Below are 23,616 nucleotides of genomic sequence, written 5' to 3'. Positions count from 1 at the left end.
ATGAGAGGGAGACAGACACGCCGTAAAATTACAAACATATTGAGAGTATTTTGGGGAAGTCAAACAAATATAGTCTAGATATAGGTTAAGTAAATGAGTTAAAAATATAAATAGGTCTCCCATTTGACCCAATTTTATAATCTTCTCTTTATTTAAACATTATCTCGTACTCATCAAAGCAATTTACTTAGGATTTTAACCGAGTCTATTTAAACTTTGACCTGCTCATCTCATTAATTCATTTAATGAATTTCACTAATAAATAACTGTAAAATTAAAGTTTATATTTTATATTTCAATAACTAATGGAAAGTTTATTTAGGAGGTGTTCATAAATATTATAATCCATTCCGTGGCCAGCAGTCTCATCCATCCATAGAGATGTAAACCATCTACGAAAATGAATAGCCATGGCTGTCGGCGGTGGATACACTTACGAACCAAAAAAAATAAATATTATAATCCAGTTTATTCAAAAACCTATGATCGAGTCTGTTCTTTCCCGCGTATTTCTCTAGCTCTATTGCGGTTGCGGAGTGTGATTTTACAGTTCGCTATTTGTAAGAATTCTATTCTGTTTTCCCTTTTCATCAATGCGGTTCCTTTTTATTCCCCGTAGAACATTCTCTGTAAGTTTCAATCCAATATCCCCCAATTCCCAGATTTCCCATTTGGCCCGTAGCGGCATATTAATGGCGCTCGGAGAATATTTGAGCAAATTCCACACAAAACAGTTGTTTATTGGAATGCCATCGTCGGTGGATACTTCCAGAACAAACAGCCTCGTGAAGCACAGCTTCTGTTTGATAAAATGCCCGAGAGAAACACTATTTCATGGAATGTCTTGCTTTCTGGGTACATAAAAAATGGGATGGTTACTGAAGCGTGGAAAGTGTTTGATAAAATGCCTGAAAGAGATGTTGTTTCATGGACAGCTATGGTTAGGGGTTATATACAGGCAGGGATGATAAAAGAAGCAGAATCACTCTTTTGGGAAATGCCTGAGAGGGATGTTGTGTCTTGGACTGTGATGTTGGGTGGTTTAATTGAAAATCAACTTCTCGACGAAGCGAGGAAGCTTTTTGATATGATGCCTGTTAAGAATGTTGTGTCTTGGACTGTGATGTTAGGCGGTTTAATTGAAAATCAACATGTCGAAGAGGCGAGGAAGCTTTTCGATATGATGCCTGTTAAGAATGTTGTGTCTTGGACTGTGATGTTAGGTGGTTTAATTGAAAATCAACGTGTCGACGAAGCGAGGAAGCTTTTCGATGTGATGCCTGTTAAGAGTGATGTGTCTTGGACTGTGATGTTAGGTGGTTTAATTGAAAATCAATGTGTCGACGAAGCGAGGAAGCTTTTTGATGTGATGCCTGTTAAGAATGTTGTGTCTTGGACTGTGATGTTAGGTGGTTTAATTGAAAATCAACGCGTCGACGAGGCGAGGAAGCTTTTCGATATGATGCCTGTTAAGGATGTTGTTGCTAGAACCAGTATGATTGGGGGGTTATGCACAGAGGGGAGATTGGAGGAAGCAAGATCAATTTTTGATGAGATGCCGAAACGAAATACGATTGCTTGGACTGCTATGATTAGTGGGTATGCAATGAGTAACAAGGTGGATTTGGGGAGGAAGTTGTTTGAAGTAATGCCGGATAGGAATGAGATAACATGGACAGCAATGCTGATGGGATATACTCGAAGCGGACGGATTAAGGAAGCTGCGGAGCTTTTCGAGGCAATGCCTGTGAAGCTAATTCCTGCCTGTAATGACATGATTATGGGATTTGGAATGAACGGAGAGGTAGGGAGGGCGAGGTCGGTATTCGATGAAATGAGGGAAAAAGATGATGGAACTTGGAGTGCTATGATTAAGGTTTATGAGAGAAAAGGTTTTGAAATGGAAGCACTTGATATGTTTAGTTTGATGCAAAGAGAGGGAGTTAAGCCGAATTTTTCATCCGTTATAAGCATTCTTTCGGTTTGTGGTAGCTTGGCGAGTATGGATCACAGTAGACAAGTTCATGCACGGTTGATGAGATCGAACTTCAATTCGGATGTGTATGTCTCCTCTGCTTTAATTACTATATACATTAAATGTGGCAATCTCGTGACAGCGAAAAGGGTATTCGATAGGTTTATTATGAAGAATTTTGTCATGTGGAGTGCAATTATTACAGGTTATGCACAACACGGTCTAGGAGAGGAAGCTCTTCGAGTTTTCCACGAGATGCTCTCTTCAGGCGTTGTACCGAATGAAATTACTTTTGTCGGAGTTCTAACAGCATGTAGTTACAGTGGTAAGGTTAAAGAAGGGCTCGAAATTTTCGAGTTAATGCAATCAAGATATGGTGTGACTCCAGGAATGGCGCATTATGCTTGCACGGTTGATCTACTTGGCCGAGCAGGAAGGCTCGACGAAGCAATGAGTTTAATCGAAAAGATGCCCGTGGAACCAGATGCTATAGTTTGGGGTGCTTTGTTAGGTGCATGTAGAACACACATGAAGTTAGATTTGGCCGAACACGCAGCAAAGAAACTCCAATTGCTCGAGCCAGAAAACGTCGGGCCTCAAATCTTGCTATCAAATATGTATGCATCTCAAGGTAAATGGGGCGAAGTTGCGGAGCTCCGAAAGTCAATGAGAGCTCGGAACAAATCACCAGGTTGTAGTTGGATTGAAGTAGAGAAAAAAGTGCATATGTTCACTGGGGGAGACAGAACCAGTCATCCGGAGCAAGCAATGATATCGAAAATGTTAGAGAAGTTAAGCGGATTACTAATAGAAGCCGGATATTGCCCGGATGGAAGCTTTGTGCTACATGATGTTGATGAGGAAGAGAAAGTTTATAGCTTGCAATATCATAGTGAAAAACTTGCTGTTGCATATGGACTTGTTAAAGTGCCTGAAGGGATGCCTAAAGGGAGATTATTTTGAGGGATGCAAATAGATTTCATCATTTCAAGGATGGTTTTTGTTCTTGCAAGGATTACTTGTGAACCAGAAATGCCAAATATGCCCTTCTAGGCATTCGTTTAATGCTGAAAAACGATTACCGTCTTTCGGTGTATTGAAGACACGCCTTGCTAATTTTCGAAATTGTTAATACCTGCTTCAGTTTATTGGAAACTCATCTTATTAATAGAACTCAGTCGTTCCTCCTCTCCATTTGCAACATGGGATTGAGTTCATTTTTACTCAGGATAATGTAATGGGTTTTTGGAGAAGTGTCAATTTAGGCTTCATGTACAAAATAGGCTTAACGTTTACAAAAGAGTAGCAATTTAGGCCTCGATAATGGCACGTGACACATCATTCATATATACAGTTCTGCCAATTGTACGTGGAGAGAGATATCAGAACTTAAAGGAGTAATAGGAATGACGTGTCACGTTTCGTTATCGAGGCCTAAATTAGTCTTCTTTTATAAACGTTAAACCTAAATTGATGCTATTCTGTACATGAAGCCTAACATTTCTCCAAAAACCTTAAGCTTATCTTAGTACCTTATCCGTTTTCACTCTCATTGTTCTTCTTTTAGGCCGCTCCTTGCTCAAACCTGCTACCCTGGCTCGGGTCGTTACAAAAAGTATCTTCACATCCTATACAACAAGCTTGAAGTCATGGACATTCTTCATATACATTTGAGTTAAGCTTCTACTATTCGTTGGAAGCTGCCTTTTTGGTCTACCAATTGTAAGTTTTCTCTTTTTCAACTTACTAAATGTCAAAACGGGTTATCGTGTTGTGTTGTGTTATGTGATTTATATATATCATATATAAATGATATAAAAATGATAATAATATCAAACGCATTAATCTCTATAAATAATATTATTATATCAGAAATTGATAACTTTACTTGCAGCTTGTATTTGGTCACCTGATATCATTGAGGACAATAAATTCCTCATCAAAATTTTGGTTTTTCTAAACTTTATTCATTTTCAGTATATTTACTAATGTGGAGTTGGAGTAGCTTTCGACCTGCATGTTCGGATGTCGTTTCTGTGTGGAGATCGGTCTTTGGGAACACTCCGACGTCCAAATTAGTATCAGTTAGAGAGATAAGGTATCAGAGTAAATAAAGTAAATAAGAGAGAGAAAGTGGGTAGACCTCTTAATAGTGGTGATGGGGTCTCTTTTATAGATGTGTGATGGGCCTCTCGGTGGGCTTGTGGTTCCTTTGTGGAAGTGGTTCCCGTCCTGTCTGGGCTAGTGTTGGATTGGGTTGGGCGTGGCTCATATCCCTCATCCGTTGCTAAACTTCAAAAAGTAGCATAAAAACTAGACTTAATGTATATTTACACCCTCAAACTTGGTACGTTTTGTTTATTGGCACCGTGAATTTTTAAAATAACGTATCACACACTGATAGTCGGCTTTAAAAACCTATCGCACATCTCTAGTTGCTTCATTTGGATCTCCTGCACATAAAATCGTTGATGTGTCAGATGATCTGTCACTTTTAGTCGGCTTTAAAAACCTATCACACACGATGAAACCACAATTATTTTTCAAAATCATCAGTTTCGTGTCGTATTGCTAGGTTGTCTTTGCAATTAACAAGCTCTAACATGAAGTGGGTCCATTTTCTGCCATGTTGGGTTGGTTGTGGAAGCTGATTTCTAGGGAACCAATTGGACATTGCAATCAACGCCAGCATAATTCAAAGTGGACAATACATTGATGTCTTTTCAGATTTGCTTTAATGGATTGAAATCAAGGTATGTGTTTTGTCTGCTTAATTGTTCCTCCACTTTCTCTGCTTGCACCACAACCAGACATGGATTATAGATCTTTTCTTACCCTTTTCTGTTTGTTTCATATTATTTTCAGTAGTTTGAATGAATTATAGGATGAAGTGTAAAAATACTTTTTAATGTTTATAGTCAAGAATAATTTTCTTTATATCTTACGTCTAAAAATCGTGAAATTTTACTTTTAACTTTGGCAATCAAGAGCAACTTATTGGCGTCAATTTGAAAAATAAATCATCAACTGTGTCTTCTTAGTCATGAATTTTATCATCCATTATACGTCATTTTATCACACATCATCAGTAGTAGATCACAAACATATGTATATTATACAGCGGTGTTCAAATGGACCCTGAATGACTAAATGAATTTCGTCATTCACCGTTAGAACTAGGTTTATTAGAATCCTATATACAGAGATTTAAATGTGAATTTGGTCATCTAGGATTCATGTGAACACCACTCGTATACTATATACAAGTAAAAAATTTGAAAAAGAAATTAATAAATTATAATGTGTTTTGTACGAGTTTTGCCGAATTTAAACATATTAATCTTTAATTCTATTATGAAATTTTAATAACGTAAAAGAAAAGTTTAGAACCAACTAATATGCACCTAATGTAAAATAAGAATAAAATATCTTTGTTTTTTTAACGACACTTAAAATTGTCTCAACTTGTCAAAATTAGAGGTAAAATTTCTCTTGATTGCAAAAATTAGAAGGTAAAATTGCACCATTTTAGACGTTACGTGTAAAATTGCTCTTGACTATCAACCTTAGAGGTATTTCTACACCTTATCTCATGAATTATTAAAGTAACTAGTCGAAAACCCGTGCGATGCACGAGGTATGAAACTTTTATATAATTTAGATAAATAAATAAATTGACATATTTACTTTTAAATAATTTTATATCATGCTATGAAAAAAATTTATATTATGTATATTTGAAATTAATATATATATTTTAATGATAATTCAAATTAAATTAATTTTAAAAATAATTGACTACTTTTTTTTATAGAATTTTAACTAAAGATGAATGATTTATTTATTTTTACAAAATTCAATGATTTGTACTTTTTAGGAATTTTAATACATTTTCATATTCCAAATATTCTGTGAAACAATAATAATAAAATAGCAGATTAATTAAGAAATATATTAGAATATAATAAAAACCAAAAATTGAATTAAACTATAATTAAAATTAAATATTATATTTACGATACAAAAGAATTACAATATAGGTTAAACAAAAATTGAATTAAACTACAATTAAAATTAAATATTATATCTACGATACAAAAGAATTACAATCTATGTTAAAATGGAAGCAACATCAATATATTATTCTATAAACTATTACAATCAATACTTTTCTAATGTTGCATATGAAGAAACTTTATCAATTGAATATGTTACATATAAAAAAATAAAATTCGTAAGAATTAGTCACAAATTCATCTTGATGATAATTATTTTGGTTGATGGAATTTCATGATCACCAAGTATTCGAATTCAATTATTCATTCTGCTACAATAACCCAATATATCTAATTGAATCAGTTTAAGATGATAATTTCTCATATTTTCATCTCGTAATATCTCATCAAGACATTCGATCAATTTGTTCTTCATTCTTTCACTATATAGAATATCAGCCATACTCGCAGATATCACTTATTTGACTTCATTAATATTTTCTAATAATTATATATTCTTGAATTTTGTAAGTAAAAAAAACAAACAAAAGAATTGAAAAAAAATGAAGGGACGAAAAAGATAATTAGGAGAGAACCATATTTCTCTCGGGGTTTTTTTTTTTTTTGAAAATAAGAGAGAATGTCGAGACATAAGCGTATAAAGAGGAGAGTGAAAATATTTTTTGCCCATTAATTAAACATTTTATTTTTTCTTAATGAAGTATTAAGTCCATAAATTAATTTTAGTTAAATAGAATTAAATCGCAATTGTAACCACTCAGTACAAAAAAAAAACGTTTTATAATTAATATGTGAAATTAATTATATTAATTAGAATCATTATGCTCAACATTTGAGAATTTGAAGAGATTCAAATAATAATATTTTCTTAATTAATATTTTTCAATAATTTGTCTTATGATCATATTTCATTTTCATCTGTTAAAAACTCTTGAAATACTAACAATTTTGTACGAACCATAATATCATAGTTAAAAATTATATAAGCCAATGTTGCAAAAACAATTATCTCAATATCTATAATTAATGTACATTTTTAGGATTTTGAGCATCAAAATTTATTTTTATTTACCTCGATTTTGAATTCGTATCTAGCATAATCCACATTCTTCAAGAATAAACATCTTATCAAGTGTATTAGACGCTTACAATCTCCTTGTCTAGAAAATTGGGAAAAAATAACTTTTTGATAATAATAATAATAATAATAATATAACATAATTTATATTGAAATAAACTTCATCATAAGTATAATATTCCAATATCTCTTTAATATTTTATTTAATATGTCTCAAACTTCAATGAAAAACTATCGTGTAAAACTTTATATCTATTTGTACCAAAATGCATAAAAATAAAAAATACAATCCAAATTAGAAAAATTAATCTAACTTCAATTAAAACTAAAAATTGAGTTCATAAAAACCCGAAAATCTAAATTTTAGTTAGAGTTAACAATCAAAACGATAACACCTAGGAACATATACTAAAAAAGAATGCAAATATACAAAATCTTTATTTTAGTCATTTTGAAAAATAAATAAATAAAAAAGAAAACATGGATAAGGTAGCGAGAGATATGGAATCTGGATAACGACAAAAATGGAATTTCATCTCTGAAAGATGAAACTATAACAACAATTGTTTAATAAAAATAAAACAACAGCACAATTGAGAAAGCCAAAAATTGAGTTCATATAAAGCCGAAAATCTAAATTTTAGTTAAGAGTTAGCAATCAAAACGATAACACCTAGCAACATATACTAAAAAAGAATACAAATTTACAAAATCTTTATTTTAGTCATTTTGAAAAAAAAGATAAATAAAAAAGAAAACATGGATAAGGGAGCGAGAGGTATGGAACCTAGGTAACGACAGAAATGGAATTTCATCTCTGAAAAATGAAACTATAACAACTATTGTTTAATAAAAAGAAAACAACAACACAATTGAGAACAAAAATAACTACAACATATGAAAAAATATAGAATAATTACCTTGAGAAACATAAGAATTTCTTGTAATTTTTGACACTTTTGTGTTTTCCGATTTTAGTTGTTCATGCATCTTCTATTTCTGTCGGATTTCTTCAATTGAAGCTATCAGTTTGGAAAAAAAGACAAATAAAAAAGAAAACATGGATAAGATAGCGAGAGGTATAGAACCTGGGTAACAATAGAAATGAATCTGAAAGATGAAACTATAACAACTATTGTTTAATAAAAATAAAACAACAACATATGAAAAAAAATCGAATATTTACCTTCAGAAATATAATACTATCTATCGTGACCAATGAATATAATGGTGGAATACTATCTATCATGCTTTATATAGAAGTTTATTTGTGACTTTTGGATTTTCTTTGCTTTGTGTTTTTTCATCTTCCCATAACTCTTGCTTTCTTTTATTATTTTAATTAATAGGCTAGTAATTATTTAATATATTATAAATATAAATTTGTTATTTTTAATTATTTAAATATTTATTTTTAATTAATTAAATATTTTTAATCTAATTTTTTACTACGTTGACAACTCATCAAAAAGACCTCTAAAACACTTTTTCTCATTTCTCTCTGCTTCCGTAATTATATATAGTATAGATTGGATTTTAGAGACTTGTTTAAAGTTGCATAATAAACCTCTACATCATAGGCAATAAAGTAAAGTGAAAATTTAGACAAGCTGAAGCGTCTATAACTTTAAACAAGTTTCGTAGGCAATAAATTATTTTAAACAAGGTCACGAGGAAGTTAATGCGACATCTTCTAAATTCAGAGACTAATATAATTATTTAGCCAATTACAAGTACCGTGATGTATTAAGCCAATTAAAGAATTTATAAGTTTATCAAAAGAATCAATTGAACATTTTCATGGTGATTTTGGCTTATTTCTTGAATGAAATATGACTAAGGGGTAGATTACACTCGGGCCCCTCAAACTTTGCAGTTATTTTCATTATGATCCATGAACTTCAAAATTGGATATTATGGCCCTTAAACTTTACACTTTATTAACATAATGATCCTTTTTACCATTTAACAAGTCAAAATGACTGTTAACTATCTCAAAAATGGAAAAGTCCACGAATTAAACTTTATAGAACCAAATTTCTCATTGAACCATTATTTTTTATTTTCCAAATTACATTTTTCGGAACTCTCAACCAAACAACACTTAAATAACCTCAAAACCAAAAAGTTCAACAATTAAAGAGTTATAAGCCCTTGATTTTTTTCGATAATTGTTGATTGAGCTTCTTATCTTTCAAGTTGGCCCATTAAGCCATTAATTATAATAGTACACATTAAACCCGTGCTTGTTAAATTAGTTAGATGTAAACATATAAATCCCGTTAAAGGAGCCTTACTCATTTCATTTACATCTAGAGTTGAGTTGTATTTTTATTACAGAGATGGTTCTTACAATTTCTCTATAATCACATCAAATATGAAAAAAATGCTTTCGAATTGTTAAAAATTGCAACTTCCGAATGCAGATAAAATGAATAAGGATCTATTAACCAAGTTTTATGTTTAAACCTGAGTTTCCTGGTCACCGAGATGTAAGGTTGTAAATGAGCTGAGTCGCTCATGGCATTCAGCTCAATAAAAATTGGATCGTGTTCAACTCGATTTATAAAGGAGTTGTGCTTGAGGACAACAAAACTCAAATCGAAAGCTCTCGAACTTGCTCAGTTATAAGTTCATGAACAAACTCATGAATAAGCTCATGAACAAGCTCAATTATAATGTCCATGAATACGCCCGTGAGCAAGCTTGGTTTGATTATTTTTCTAATAATAATAGTATTTTTATAAAAGAGAAATATAAAACATCTTAATTTTGAATAAACTTTAATTTTGCAAGTTCCAAAACTATGTAGTTTTGTATTAAAGAAATTTAAATTAACATAATTAATGAGCTGTTCGCGACTGAAGTTCATGAACAGAATTAACGAGTTGCTCGCGAGCAGCTTACGAACTGAGCTTGAGCCCGAACTTGTCAATTTTCGGAGCATGAGCAAACCAAATTTCGGTTCAACTCGGCTCAATTACAACCTAGTTCGGTTCAACTCGGCTCAATTACAACCCTACCGAGAGATTTAATGTGTACAATTATAATTCATCAAAGACTCAATATGTCAAATTGAAAAATTAACAACTTAATCAATGAAGAAAAATATCATAGATCTCAGAATGCTTTTTTCCTAATAACAAAGCTTCTGTCTTTCCACACTATTATCAAATGGAATCAAAACCAAAAGTCCTCAACATGAAAAATTCCATCTAATTATAATAATAATTCGGATAAGTACCAAAACTGCCTCAAGTTTTTCGGAAAGTATCAATTTAGCTCCAACGTGCAAAATAACACCATTTTACTTTCAACGCTTGTGAAATAGTATTAATTTAGCCGTTATAAGTTGAGTTTAAATTAATACTTCTCAAAAACGTTGAGACCATTTTGATACCTTATCAATAATAATTCAAACCTGAAATCAAACCATTTCTAAGAAGAATTTTGAGTTCTTTATATAGCTTTTTTACAAGGTAAGATTGAGATTCAAATCTTCTTTCTTGTTCTTGTTCATTTCCTGTTCTTGATCTTTATTTGAACAGCTTGGCTGAAACTTCATTCCTGCAAAATCATCCAATTCAAAAGATGGAGTCCATATTTCTAGATTTACCTTCTTTGTCTTCTTCATCCTCTTTTGTGCCTCTGATTCTCTCAGACTGTTTGTTGAACAGTTTCGAGAATGTCTCAGCCTTCTGATTATTGAAAAGAATTTCTCAACTTTCTCATCTTCTTCATTGTCTTGTTGTGCAGAGCTCCATTGATTCTTTCCCCTTTCTTTTTCCATTCTGTTGCCTCTTTTTTATGACTTTTCTTGATAACTTTATATGTTGTTGAAAGGTGAACTTCATCTGCTGCATATTTATATAAATTCAAAGTCGATAATGTAATGAGCTGGTACAATACTATGTAGATATTGTCTGTTTTGATGGGGATTTTATTGGATGCTCCCAAGAACCCCCATTGGGATGTTGACGCGTGTCCTAAATGCTACTATGAGGGACACGTGTTAACATCCCAATGGAGGTATTGGGAGGACCCGGTCATCCGAATAAAATCCCGTTTTAGTCAAGCCTTCATTAGGCGTCACTGTTTTAAAACGAGTCTACATGTATTGGAAATGCATTACTAATATAGCTCAGTCACTTCTCTCTATTAGTCACTTCTCTCTATTTCCGATATGCAGTGGCAGGGTTGCTTGTGGTGGTCTTTCGTGATTTATGGGTCCTAAACTAATATTGTTTTTGGTGTTTTACATAAAAACTTAAAACCTTCGTATATAGTTTCCATAGAATTTTTGGCTTTTCTAGCGACTAGTGGGTGCTCAAACCCTCGCTGCCCCTCTGAATCTATCCCTGCCAATATGAGATTCCTTTTAAAGTCTAATTTCTGCAATGGACTAGTTTGTTATTCATTTTTAGCCCGTTCACTATTCTTTAAGGCCACTCGTTGATCAGGACTTCCATCCCGGGCGCCCAGTTCCCGGCCCCACTCCCTCAAGATCGAATCGTTATAGGTTACCAGCTTCCGCCTGTTTTATATCCGAACTAACACATAGTATGAGGGGAGTCAGCTCTGAGACTAATTGTACTGGTCTGGTTCATTACCATATGTTGATATGACCAAATGAAATTGATCATTCACCGATCAATTTCATTTGGTCATTCAGGGTCCAGGTGAACGCTACTGTGTGTTGATATTGTTTGGCTTTGGACTAAGTATAGTTCATATGATTCACAGCTTTAAAACACGTGAACATGTATTAGAAACATATCTTACTAATATCTTCATTTCCAATGTGAGATTTAGTTTATTGTTGATTCCATCGCCATCCTTCAGAGTCGCTTCTTTTCCAGACATTCTACTCTAGTGCCACCTCTTCAAAACCAAGTCGTTCCAGGCCTACCACTTTCGGCTAGGTACGTCCACGAACTAACATATTGTTGTAACAGTCTGATTCAATACTAAATAGATGCATTTTAAAACCGAAATGTCCAAAATATACAACTTAGATAAAGTGATCCAAAAAAGTCAGATATTATGTGATATTAAGGGACCTAGATAGTCACTAAAGCCTTTTGATTTGGTCTAGTGAAAGTGATTGAAATGAAACAACTAAGATGCTACTTTTCTCAAAGCAAAATAATACAGGTATGATTGCATTATTCAAGTTTATATTTTCTTCACATGAATAGCATTCTACAGTCTGAGTGACCAAATCAAACCATTTGGGTTGAACCGAAAATGATCCTAACCAAACGGGTTCGAGCAGTTTTGGTTTGATAATTATACACTAATAGATATGGTCTGTTTTGGTCAGATTTCACCGCTTATATAATGGAAATTCGCGTTACTAATATAGTCTTGTCACCCTCTCTTCACTTTCGATATGAGACTCAGTTCATTCATGTCCCTGTCACCATTCTCTAAGGTTGCCCTTCGCTCAGGTTTTCTGCATCAATGTACGGCTGTAATTGAGTGAGTTTTGACCTACTCATACTCGACTTGACAGAAAATGGACGCGCCAAGCTCAACATCATGTTTGAGTTTGGTTAGTTAAAATTTTTATTTGATCGTGAGTTGCTCACGAACGTCTTATTTATTCGTTCACGAGCTTTGTTCGCGAGACATGAGCTTGCTCGTGAACAATTCATTGATTATGTTCATAAGCAAGCTCAGGAGTGAAACTTGAACAAATATTGATGGATGAAGAATTAAAGTCGAAGGTAGAGTTTAATATCATTTTAAACTAAATTTAACACAAAACTATGTAGTTTTGAAACCTACAAAACTATATTTCCACGTATTACTACATAGTTTTGCATTTCCCACTTTGTAGAAACACTATTATTAAAAAAAAATCGAGTTTGCTCACAAGACTGTTCATAGACATTATAATCGACATTGTTCATGAGTTTGTTCACAAACCTACAATCGAGCTTGCGCACGAGCTTTTAAGCCAGGTTTTTCTATGCTCAAGCTCGGTTAGTTTGCGAATTGTGTCTCAAAATTGTACTTAACCTCACTTTGTTTATGTCAGATATTAAGGGGATGTTTGTTTACTCTATTTTCTCCTCATATTTGTCTTTTCATATTAAAAATGAAAGTTTTAGGTGTTTGATTAGAGAACTACAGTTTGCTTTAGGAAAAACAGATTTTTTCAACAACAAACAGCAAATAGCAGGTAAACCAACGATCCCTAATATGAATTGGGACTTTAACTAGCAGCTTAATTTTGTAGTTCGATTTGTTCCATGACATGATATCAGAATTCTTTCACCAAGTGATATGGTAATATGAGTATGTGTTGTGTACGTTTTAAGCTTATTAGGCATTCACGTGTGAATTTGTGTTAGATATTAATATAAATTGAGCTTTTAACTATCAATTTAACTATTTAATTCAATTAGTTTCGTGTCAGTTTACAAATCAAGTCCAACACGGCTAAAACTTTTATCGAGCGGAGCGAATCGGCTCATCTAGAGTCTACCTCGGCTACCCTTTTAGACTGAATCAATATGATTGGATGAACCATTATCTTGATCAGTTCACCTGTAGCCTTTCAGCTGGATCTGGCCCCTGTTTGTGATTATCAAACTAATAATGTGACATTGATATTTATTGAAGCCTAATTAATGACAACTTTCAAAGTGTTGAAAAAATAATTAATTAAAGTTACTAAGGAAAATATATCATTGATGTTAGGTTTAATACATTAAGGCTCTCTGTATTTTGTCTAAATTATGAGATTGGCTTTCTGAATTTTGAAAATATCTCATTAATTCTCTAAATCTCGTTTAGATATTTCATTAGCTTTCTAAATTTACTTGCAGAACAATAAGGGATTTTGACAAGTTAAAAACATGTATTACTTTAAGCAAATTCAGTGGATTAATAAATTATTATAACAACTTCATCGGATTAATAAGTTGCTTTAAATAAGTTTCAGTGGTTAATAGATAATTGTAAACAAGTTCAAAGGCTAGTGAGACATTTCTAAAATTTAGTATGTAAATTAGATAATTTGGACAAGTAACCTCCTACTATGGGCGGGGTTTGCGAGATTGGGCTGAGATGGGCCTAAAATCATTTTTCTTTATTCAAGCTCGGTCCATTAGACCCGAACCTAGGCAAGCCGGATAGGAATCCGAACATGTGAGTAGGTCTAATGGTGGCCACCATGCATTATATTGAGGGTCAAATACATGAATATCATAATTAAGCACAAAATTACAACTAAGTCATATCACTAAATTTAATTCTTCATATGTCATTATTCTCTATATATTATGATTTTACACCATAATTTTAAAAATCTAGAATTCATAAATCATAAACCCTAGAAAATATATTCTGGAATTCTAATTTATAAATTATAATCTTTAAAATATAGTAAAAGTACTGATTTTACTAGTTCGACATAATTCAAAATTATAACTTGACATAATTGTAAATAGTTTTTAAAAGATGAATTTCTGTGTTTTTTCCCTTATATTTATATGTATTGAGGTATTGGATTGGGCCGAATCTCATGGGCTTACACCTAACAACAATTAGTCTAAGTCAAGTCACAGTCTTGATCACATGCACCTTAATGAGCAAGTAGAATTTGCTCATTCACCGTTAGATATAGGCTTATTAGAATCCTAAGGTGGAGATTCAAAGCATCCTGAGGCTTAGATTTAATAAGCTCATATCTAACGGTGAATGAGCAAATTCACTTGCTCATTAAGGTGAATGTGAAAATTCATGAGTCAAGTTAAGCTTGTTATCAATTTAATTTGAGGATTTTATGATGAAATTATAATTAGATATAAAATTATAATTAAATTGTATTATTAAAATTAATTTTAAATATGTCACTTTTTTCTATATATTGTAAATAAATTATAGTTTCATATTTTAATTTAAAAATTCTAAACTTCAATTGATGCGGACATCTCCAACACGAAGGCGACGAGTGGAGCGAAAGGACCTCACACGCCGTGTGCCAGCAGCTACATACCGTGTAAGACTGAAGGAAAAAGAGTTGGGGAAGTTTTTGCTCCCACACCGTGTGGGAGCAAAAACTTCCCCAGCTCCTTTTCCTTCAGCCTAATTTAAAAATTATAAGCTCCAATTGATGCAGACATCTCCAACACGAGGGCGAACAGTGGAGCGAAGGGACCTCATATACCGTATGTCAGCAGCCACACACCATGTGAGGCGGAAAGGAAAAGGAGCTGGAAAGTTTTTGCTCCCACACGATGTGTCACCGGGAGTACACGCTGTATGGACATGCAAGAGGGGGCACACGCCATTGCAACAAATATGTTGTCACCTTTAAGTGATAGGTATTTTAGCATCTTTAAATCTCTATTTTGCTTGGTCATATTTAAAGGCTTAAAAGAGCTAATCATGTCATTTTAATCAACTTCAAAAACAAACAAAAAAAAATAACCGATCATTTAAAAAAAATGAAGGATCACTGGACTTTTCTAGTCAAACTTAATGGTCTACGATCATCTCTAAAAGGCTCCTTTAAAAGATTAAGTTAATTTTTGAGGAGTTTTTTTTTTCTTTCTCGTTTGCAATTTTAAGTCTTATTGGATTGCCAACGGTTAAAAGGTGACTAGAAGATGAAGTTGCACATGAAACAAACTCGCATTTAATAACGTGTGAAATTACACCTAGTAAACTTTAAGTTGCATTGTTTTGTATATAAAAACTAAATCCTTTCTTTCACTAACCGTAACGCTGAATTAGTAGCTTTATCTCTAGAATTTAAAGAGAACTTGAAACTGTTTTTATAAAAGTTTAACAATGGTAAATACAAAAATAATCCGAACAAAAAAACACTTTTCCAATGAAAATGTCGAAAAAGGCCAAAATCCGAAATCTGAAACTTGATAGATATTACAAAATTTCCACTGCATCAAATCTTTCCATAAACTTGCAACCTTTTTCTACCTCAACGTTATCATCTCACGAGGGACATAATAGCTAGTAGATGAGAATCGAAAAAGTACCAACCGAGGACAACATAGCAATCCTTTGATGAAAGTTTTATCCTAGAAGGTTCATAATAGTCATGCAAACTCGTATGCGATTAGATTAATGAATGATTGACTTTAGTACAAGTGGAAGAATGTTAGTATTTTCCTAAAGACAATGGTTTTGTAAACTTTTGTTAAATAAATGAATAGTTCATCTCGAGATTATTTGATTCATTTATATCATAATTGATTATATAAAGATATTTTATCTTTTATTCCACAACGAATGAGAGAAGAAACCCATATCATAGCATAAAGTGTTCATACAAGATAAAGTTCCAACAAATGATAATAAACTTAAAAATCACAAATCCAACATTATATTAAGATTGATATAACGCTGTTGAAACTTGCACATAATATTGTCTACTATTAAATAGGAGTCAAATTCCAAGTCAAGCAATTGCAAGTAATTAATTCCAAACATTAATAAAAGCACGGTGTACACATATTATTCCTCTTGTGACGCAGAAAATCTAAAAGAGTTCATTACTAATAGTTGAATCAGGTACCATCATCTATAACCTTGGAAAAATAGGAAACGTTCAATTAAAATATTAAAATATCAAAACCTGCAACTTACAACCAAAATAATGTCTCGATAGTAAAACCCAAAAACAGAAACCTAAACGAGGAAAGACTAAAAAAGGAAAACACAAAAATAACCCGAAAAACAGTAAATTACGCTTTTGAAGGCTTAAACAATAGAATTTAGCCCCCAAAAAACACATTTCTAATCAAAATGTCCAAAAACACCAAAATCCGAAACCTCAAACTTGACAGAAATTACGAAACTTCCATTGTAACAACTCTTCCAATAAACTCGCAAACTTGCTCTTCAGCCGCATCATTATTTCTCTGGAGAAGCAGCTGCTGCTTCAGTTTTCTTCTCTTTTTGTGAAGTTCCTCCTTTTTTTGTAGTAACAATGATATTTTTAGGTCTTGTGAGTACAGCTTTGAATTTCTGCTTCCTTTCTTCATCCATTCGTTGTTGTTCTTCTTTTGTTATGTATTCTGGTTCTTCACAATCTTCCCGAACTCCCCTCTTTATTCCTCGATGATCATTATCCATTTTTGTGCCCGATGTTCAAAACAAGAAGTAGAAAGAAAACTGAGAGAGATTCAAGTCTTTCTTTATCATTTATATGTATGATGTTTCTGTTACAAAAGTGTCAATTTAATTGTTTTAATTTCAATTTCCCTAAATCTTTAGAGGTTACTACTTTGCTTTTAATTACCATTAACATGGTTTCTTGATTCTTTAACTGCATTTATCAATGAAAAAACGTTAATAATCTCATGTTTATTACTTCCAATTTGCAAAGAACCAATTTTTTCAGTCCAGTAAAATATTTCTTTTTGTTAGAAATATGGGATCACAAACATAAAATAGGGATGTGATTAATCACTGTCCTTAAGGAAATATTAGCACCCACTATTCTGACTAAGTTTCCTCTAGGATTTCCCTAACATAAAATTAATGATAGCAATTTCACTAATTTCCCTATGAACGTTATTTGAATAATTAAAACAGTCAGTTAAAAGGTATGAAGGATTGAAGATATTTATAGCCAAAAAACTGGTTGTCAAAATACAGATGTCTCCAGACAATACAGATGTCTCTAGACATTCAGATGTCTCCAGACATACAGATGTCTCTAGACAAAATAAAATACAGATTTCCTTCTTATTCTTTCCATGTGGAATTTCCACAACACCAATATTAAAGACTAATATCTAACACTTTTTGCTCCCTGCAAATATTTTCTTCTTCTGTTCCTTGTTTCGGTGTTTTTGCTTCCTTCCGGTGATTCTCTTTAAACACGGTTAAAGTTTCTTTTGTATTTTAGGAGACTGATTGTCAATTGAGACTGTTCTAAGAAAACTGATCCTGGAAATTTTTCTGTCTAAAAGGGGACTGAAATATATATATATATATATATTTTTTTTTTTTGCTAATAAAAAATGACAGTGACATCAAAATAAAAAATTCTAAGAATTAAAATTGCTCGGTATCATATTTGCAGTGGAACCAAAATTTTTAAGACAAATCATATCTTAATCCCCGTTTGAGCAAAAATAATTTCACATGTACCTATGTGTTAAAACGTGAAAGCACAGAGAGTTTTTTCAGACTTTTACCCCTTTTTTAATTTCTATTTTTATATTTTGGATTATACTACTCACCATCTTAAGACACATTCTATATTTTTTTTAGAGAGGCCAACAGTGATACCTTGACTAAACATTGACGAAGTGACTAAAAAATTATATTCGGACAGATTGAATTATATAATAAATATAAAAGAAATTTATTTTTGTTTTATTATTTTTTTTGTTTCTGTTCGATTTAAGCATATTATATTTTGTGATTCTAACTTAGTTTGTTTGTAATTTCAAGAGGAAAAAAACTGAAATTGTACTTGGAGATGGATACGGTTCTAAAAACGTTTCTAATTCACAGACTAATGAGAAAATGATCACACTGTACTCAGTGGCGGATCCAGGATTTGAGAGAGGGGGGCAAAACTCTATGTAATTTTTTTAGACAAAATAGCATTAATTGAAAAAAATATACTTTAATATATACATAATTGCTATTCGATACAAAATGTCTTAAAATAAAAAAAAACTTCTAATGCTAAGTAGATCGGTGATTACGAGGTGACAATTGACATCTACGATCTGTCATAGCTTGAAAACGATCTGATGCCTCTACCTATACTGCTTCTTTTTAGGGTTAAGGTGCAAAAATACCCCTAACATTTTGGGTCATGAGCAATTTTACCCCTAACGTCTAAAATTGTGTAATTTTACCCCTGATGTTTGTAGCCAAGAGCAATTTTACCCCTAAAGTTGATAAATTGGATCAATTTCAGACACTATTATAAAATACAGTCATTTTTTTTCTTTATTTTGCACCAATTGCATATCAATTTGTTCTAAAAAAAAGGATATAATGTTTTTTGTAATTTAATAATAAAATTGGGCATTAATATTTATAAATTTGGTGAATTTTTTGAATTTTTTTTGTCTAATTCGTACAAAAGACAGTATATTTTTAATATTTTTTTCACATCTTAACATATGTTTGTGATTTGTTACTGATAAAATAACGCATGTGTGAAGTGTAGATGACAAGATTCGTGACCGAGAAGACAGTTTGATGAATTATTTCTCAAATTGACTCAATTTATCAACGTTAGGGGATAAAACTGCTCTTGGCTTCCAACATTAGGGATAAAATTGCACCATTTTAGACGTTAGGGGTAAAATTGGTCCTGACCCAAAACGTTAGGGGTATTTTTACACCTTAACCCTTCTTTTTGGACTAAATTTTGTTTTTTTTTCGGGATGAAGGGAGGGGGGCAAATGCCCCCTTTGACCCCCTACATCCGCCCCTGACTGTACTAGTGACAATGTCTGTAAGTCACAATGAAAGGCCGAAAAAATTCACCGGAGTTAATTTCAAAACATGACATTAGAAAAGGCTCTTCTGTTTTACCATGCTCAACTTGGCAAAAAAAAAATTTAAAGAATGAACCTCCTATTATGAGAGAGGATGCTTAGATATTGTTGCCGCGTTTAATGTAGTTGATGCATTGAAGCATTTGGCAAGTTAAGCAAGTGGCAAAAGAACTATGGGAATAATCTCTGGACTATAAGTATAAATTAAAGGATGGAGGTGCTAAAAAATTCTTAGTGGGCAATTCATGAATTTTACAACGATAGATTCCAACAGTTCTGTAAGTCAGGTGTGTAAGAATTTCAACTTATAATCTATTAACCAACATGTAATTATTCAACTAACTAAATAATAAAATTTGTAGACCGGAAAGGAGATTTTGTCAAGTATTTGCAAGAACTGTCAACCGCAGAAAACATTGCTGACTTCATCTAGATGAAGCGTTTCGGACAATCTCTAATTACAAACAACGATTGGAGAATGGATAAATTCTTGAAAGTTATTCAATATGATGGGAAATGTAGAAATTGATACTTTGTGTATAAACAAGTCTTTTGATAATCTGTGTTAAATATTTCAATTAGTTGTTGTGACTTGTTTGTTTTTGATACTTGTAAAAAATTGATACTTTGTGTATGAACAGGGGAGTAAGAAGAGGGAGTACAAGAAGCTCATTCGCATATTCCTCGAATTTAAGGGGGCCTAATTTTTTATATAATATTTTAACTAAATTATTTTTATTTTTTCAAATGTCAAAAATTAAGTGAATGTTAAATATCTAGAGTCTAACGGTCTAAGAATCATAAAGGGTCCAATTTTTTATTATTATTATATAATATCTAATTAAATTATATTTATTATATAAAAAATAAGTTAAAGTATTTTGGTGTTTCATTTTGTAGAAACATTATTGTTATATGAAAGTATTAATTTTTTTTAAAGCCCTAATTTTTTTTGTTTAGTACGGGCCCCAAAAATATTTAAGACAACCCTGTGTATAAACAAGTTTTTTTTTTGGTAGGAACAGGAAAGAAAAAACAGAAAACCAAAAAAGATTAACCTGGGATTAGCCTAGGGAAGCTAACCCCACAACATCTTCCAAAAGAAGAGAAGATAAATAATCAGGAGGAGAAGATAAAGTTGTGACGCCCAACATCCGCTCATGCCCATCAGCTGCCAAACGATCCGCAACACGGTTTTGCTCTCTGAAGATATGGCTGAAGCTGATGAAGTCAAAGGAAGAACAAAACCTTCTAATACCTTTTATTAAGTTTTGGCTATTTAAACAAATATCTTTTTTTTTTATCGGAGATCATTTTGATAGCCTCGAGGTTGTCAGATTCTACCAGTAACTTTTTCAACCACAGACTCTTGGCCAGTCTTAGGCCAGAAAAAATCCCCCAAAGTTCAGCCGAAAAGGATGAACCCATGCCTAGATTATGAACGAACCCAGACAGCCAAGCACCCCCATCATCCTTTAGAACACCTCCTGCAGAAATTTTACCGTTACTAAGGCAAGAACCATCCGTGTTCAATTTTACCACCTCTTCCCTAGGCCTACACCAGCCAAGGAGGTGAAAAATCTTCTTTTGGGTAGAACTATCGAGTGCATCTCCTTTGAAGCTATCAATAATACTAGATAATTTTTCCAAGAAGAACTCTCTCAAATTAGGAAGAATAATAGTTTTCCTTTCAAAAATCTCCTCGTTCCTCCAATACCAAATCTAGTGACAGACAATAGCAAAGAAAATATCACCATACTCAAGGTCAGCCAACAACTTCCCACTAACACCATCTGCAAACCAGTCAAGATCAGAGTGGGCCAAGAAAGTCGAAAGCAAGTGGTGAGAGAGAACTTTCGTCCACACCTCCTTACTCCTAGTACAATCCCTAAGAGCATGGCAAATTGTTTCCACATGCCCTCTGCATCTACTACAAGCCCCAGAATCCGCCAGATGTCGTCTATTTCTATCTGAATTAGTGAGCAACCTATCCTTGACACCAAGCCATAGAAAGCTCCTGATACGGTAGGGAATCTTTAGAGCCCAAATAAGCTTCCAGACTTCAGAGTTGGAACCCACCCCATTTTGGTTGAAGGCCTCAAAGGCAGATTTACAGGTATATGTCCCATTATTTGTCAACGCCCAGTAATGACTATCCTTATCTTCCTCCTTATTACTTATCTTAACCCCTTTAATCCTTAGGAGCGTATCTAGATTGAAAAAGGAGTCAAATTTAGACCCAATCCAATCCCCCTCAGAATCCACCACATCCGCAATCCTCCAATTGCGGATATTATCAGGTGGCAGGGAAGTACACACCTCTAAAAGTGATTTATCACCAATCCAGACATCATTCCAGAAACTGGTAGACTTCCCATTTCCCACCTCCCAGCCAATCCCAGAGCAAAACTCTGAAAAAACAGAACTGAGGCCTTTCCAAAGAAAAGAATAGTTGACAACTCTCTCCTTGGGCCCCCCCAAAAATCCTATCTTTTCTATATTTCCCACAAAGAAAACGAACCCAAAGAGAAGAGGGGAGTTGCCACATTCTCCACAGCAGCTTCATTAATAACACTTTGTTATTGTCCTTGGCTTGTCTTATCCCCAGGCTCCCATGTTCTTAGGCTGACAAACCTCTTTCCAAGGAACAAGGTGGATCTTCTTCCCCTCCGTGGAGTCCCCCCAAAGGAACCACCGATTGATTTTATCTAGATCATTAAGAACAGGCTCCGGCAACCTACACGCTTGCATAATATGATTAGGAACCACACAATTGACAGACTGAATCAAAGTAAGATGGCCCGCAAGAGAAAGAGTTTTAGCTTTCCAAATGGCACATTTACCACTAGTTTTGTCTATAGTCTCTTTAAAGGAGGTTTTGGAGACTCTGTCACTATGGAGACGAACCCCCAGATACTTACCCAAAGAATTAGTCAAAGGAATACCAGAGATTTCACTTAGCCTTTTGCAGACACTCTTACTCATGTTTTTAGAACACAACATTCTGGACTTTTGGATATTGAGCTTTTGGCCAGAAGCAGCGCAGAAACAGTTAAGGATGTCCATAACCACACCAATTTGCTCCTCATTCCCTTCCACAAAGATCATAACATCATATGCGAAGAATAAATGGGTAATCGAAGGACATAATCTGTTGATGGAAACAGGGTGGAAAACTTCATTACCCACAGCCTCTTGGATAAAGTGAGACAACCTTTCCATAGCAATAACAAATAAGAAAGGGCTCATAGGATCTCCTTGACGGATGCCCCGGGAAGGAGTAAACTCCTTTGACATATCTCCATTGATCAGAACCTGAAAAACAGGAGAAGAAATGCATACCTCAATCAAACTCCTCCAGTTATCCGGGATGCCAGCTCTCTTTAGACTATCCAGAAGAAAATTCTAGTTTAAGCGGTCATAAGCTTTCTCTAGATCCAACTTAAGAGCCACAATACCTTTCCTTCCCTTTTTAATTTTCATAGAGTGAATCATCTCCTGGGCAATAACGATATTGTCCATCATCTGTCTGCCTGGAACAAAACTTCCTTGATTCTGGCTGATAATATCCGGAAGAATACATCGAAGCCTATTAGCCACAATTTTTGTAATAGCTTTGTACAACACATTACACAGACTAATCGGCTTCATTTGTAAAAAGGAGGAAGGTTTCTCAACTTTCGGTATCAAGACCAGAAGAGTTTTATTCACCACCTTAATATCTTCAATACCACTAAACACTCCTTTAATAAAACTATAAATACCTTCCTTCACGGTATCCCAATGTTTGTGGTAAAAATAGGCAGGAATACCATCTATCCCAGGAGCTTTGGTGGCACCAATACTTGAGAAGGCCAGATCAATCTCATTCTGGTCAATAGGATGGAAAGCTTCCCGAACCTTTCCCTCATCCAATCTAGGAAACGAAGTCCTAGAAAGAGCTTTGTCTAAATCCACACTCTCCTCTTTGAATAAATCTTTGTAAAAATTAAGGGCCAGGCGACGAATGTCCTCCTCCTCATAGACCCAGTCTCCATTAGA

At 33.4% G+C, this 23,616-nt stretch overlaps 1 pseudogene; it reads left to right on the top strand.

The window, feature by feature from the left end:
• The first annotated feature begins 358 nt into the window (after positions 1 to 358).
• LOC136205453 (pentatricopeptide repeat-containing protein At1g56690, mitochondrial-like) lies at positions 359 to 4,741 on the top strand (annotated as a pseudogene).
• Positions 4,742 to 23,616: the final 18,875 nt, after the last annotated feature.

The sequence above is a fragment of the Euphorbia lathyris genome, chromosome 9 (assembly GCF_963576675.1).
Source record: "Euphorbia lathyris chromosome 9, ddEupLath1.1, whole genome shotgun sequence".
Classification (NCBI taxonomy): domain Eukaryota; kingdom Viridiplantae; phylum Streptophyta; class Magnoliopsida; order Malpighiales; family Euphorbiaceae; genus Euphorbia; species Euphorbia lathyris.
Note: the sequence above shows the minus strand (reverse complement) of the source record. Positions and strands in the feature narration are given on the sequence as shown.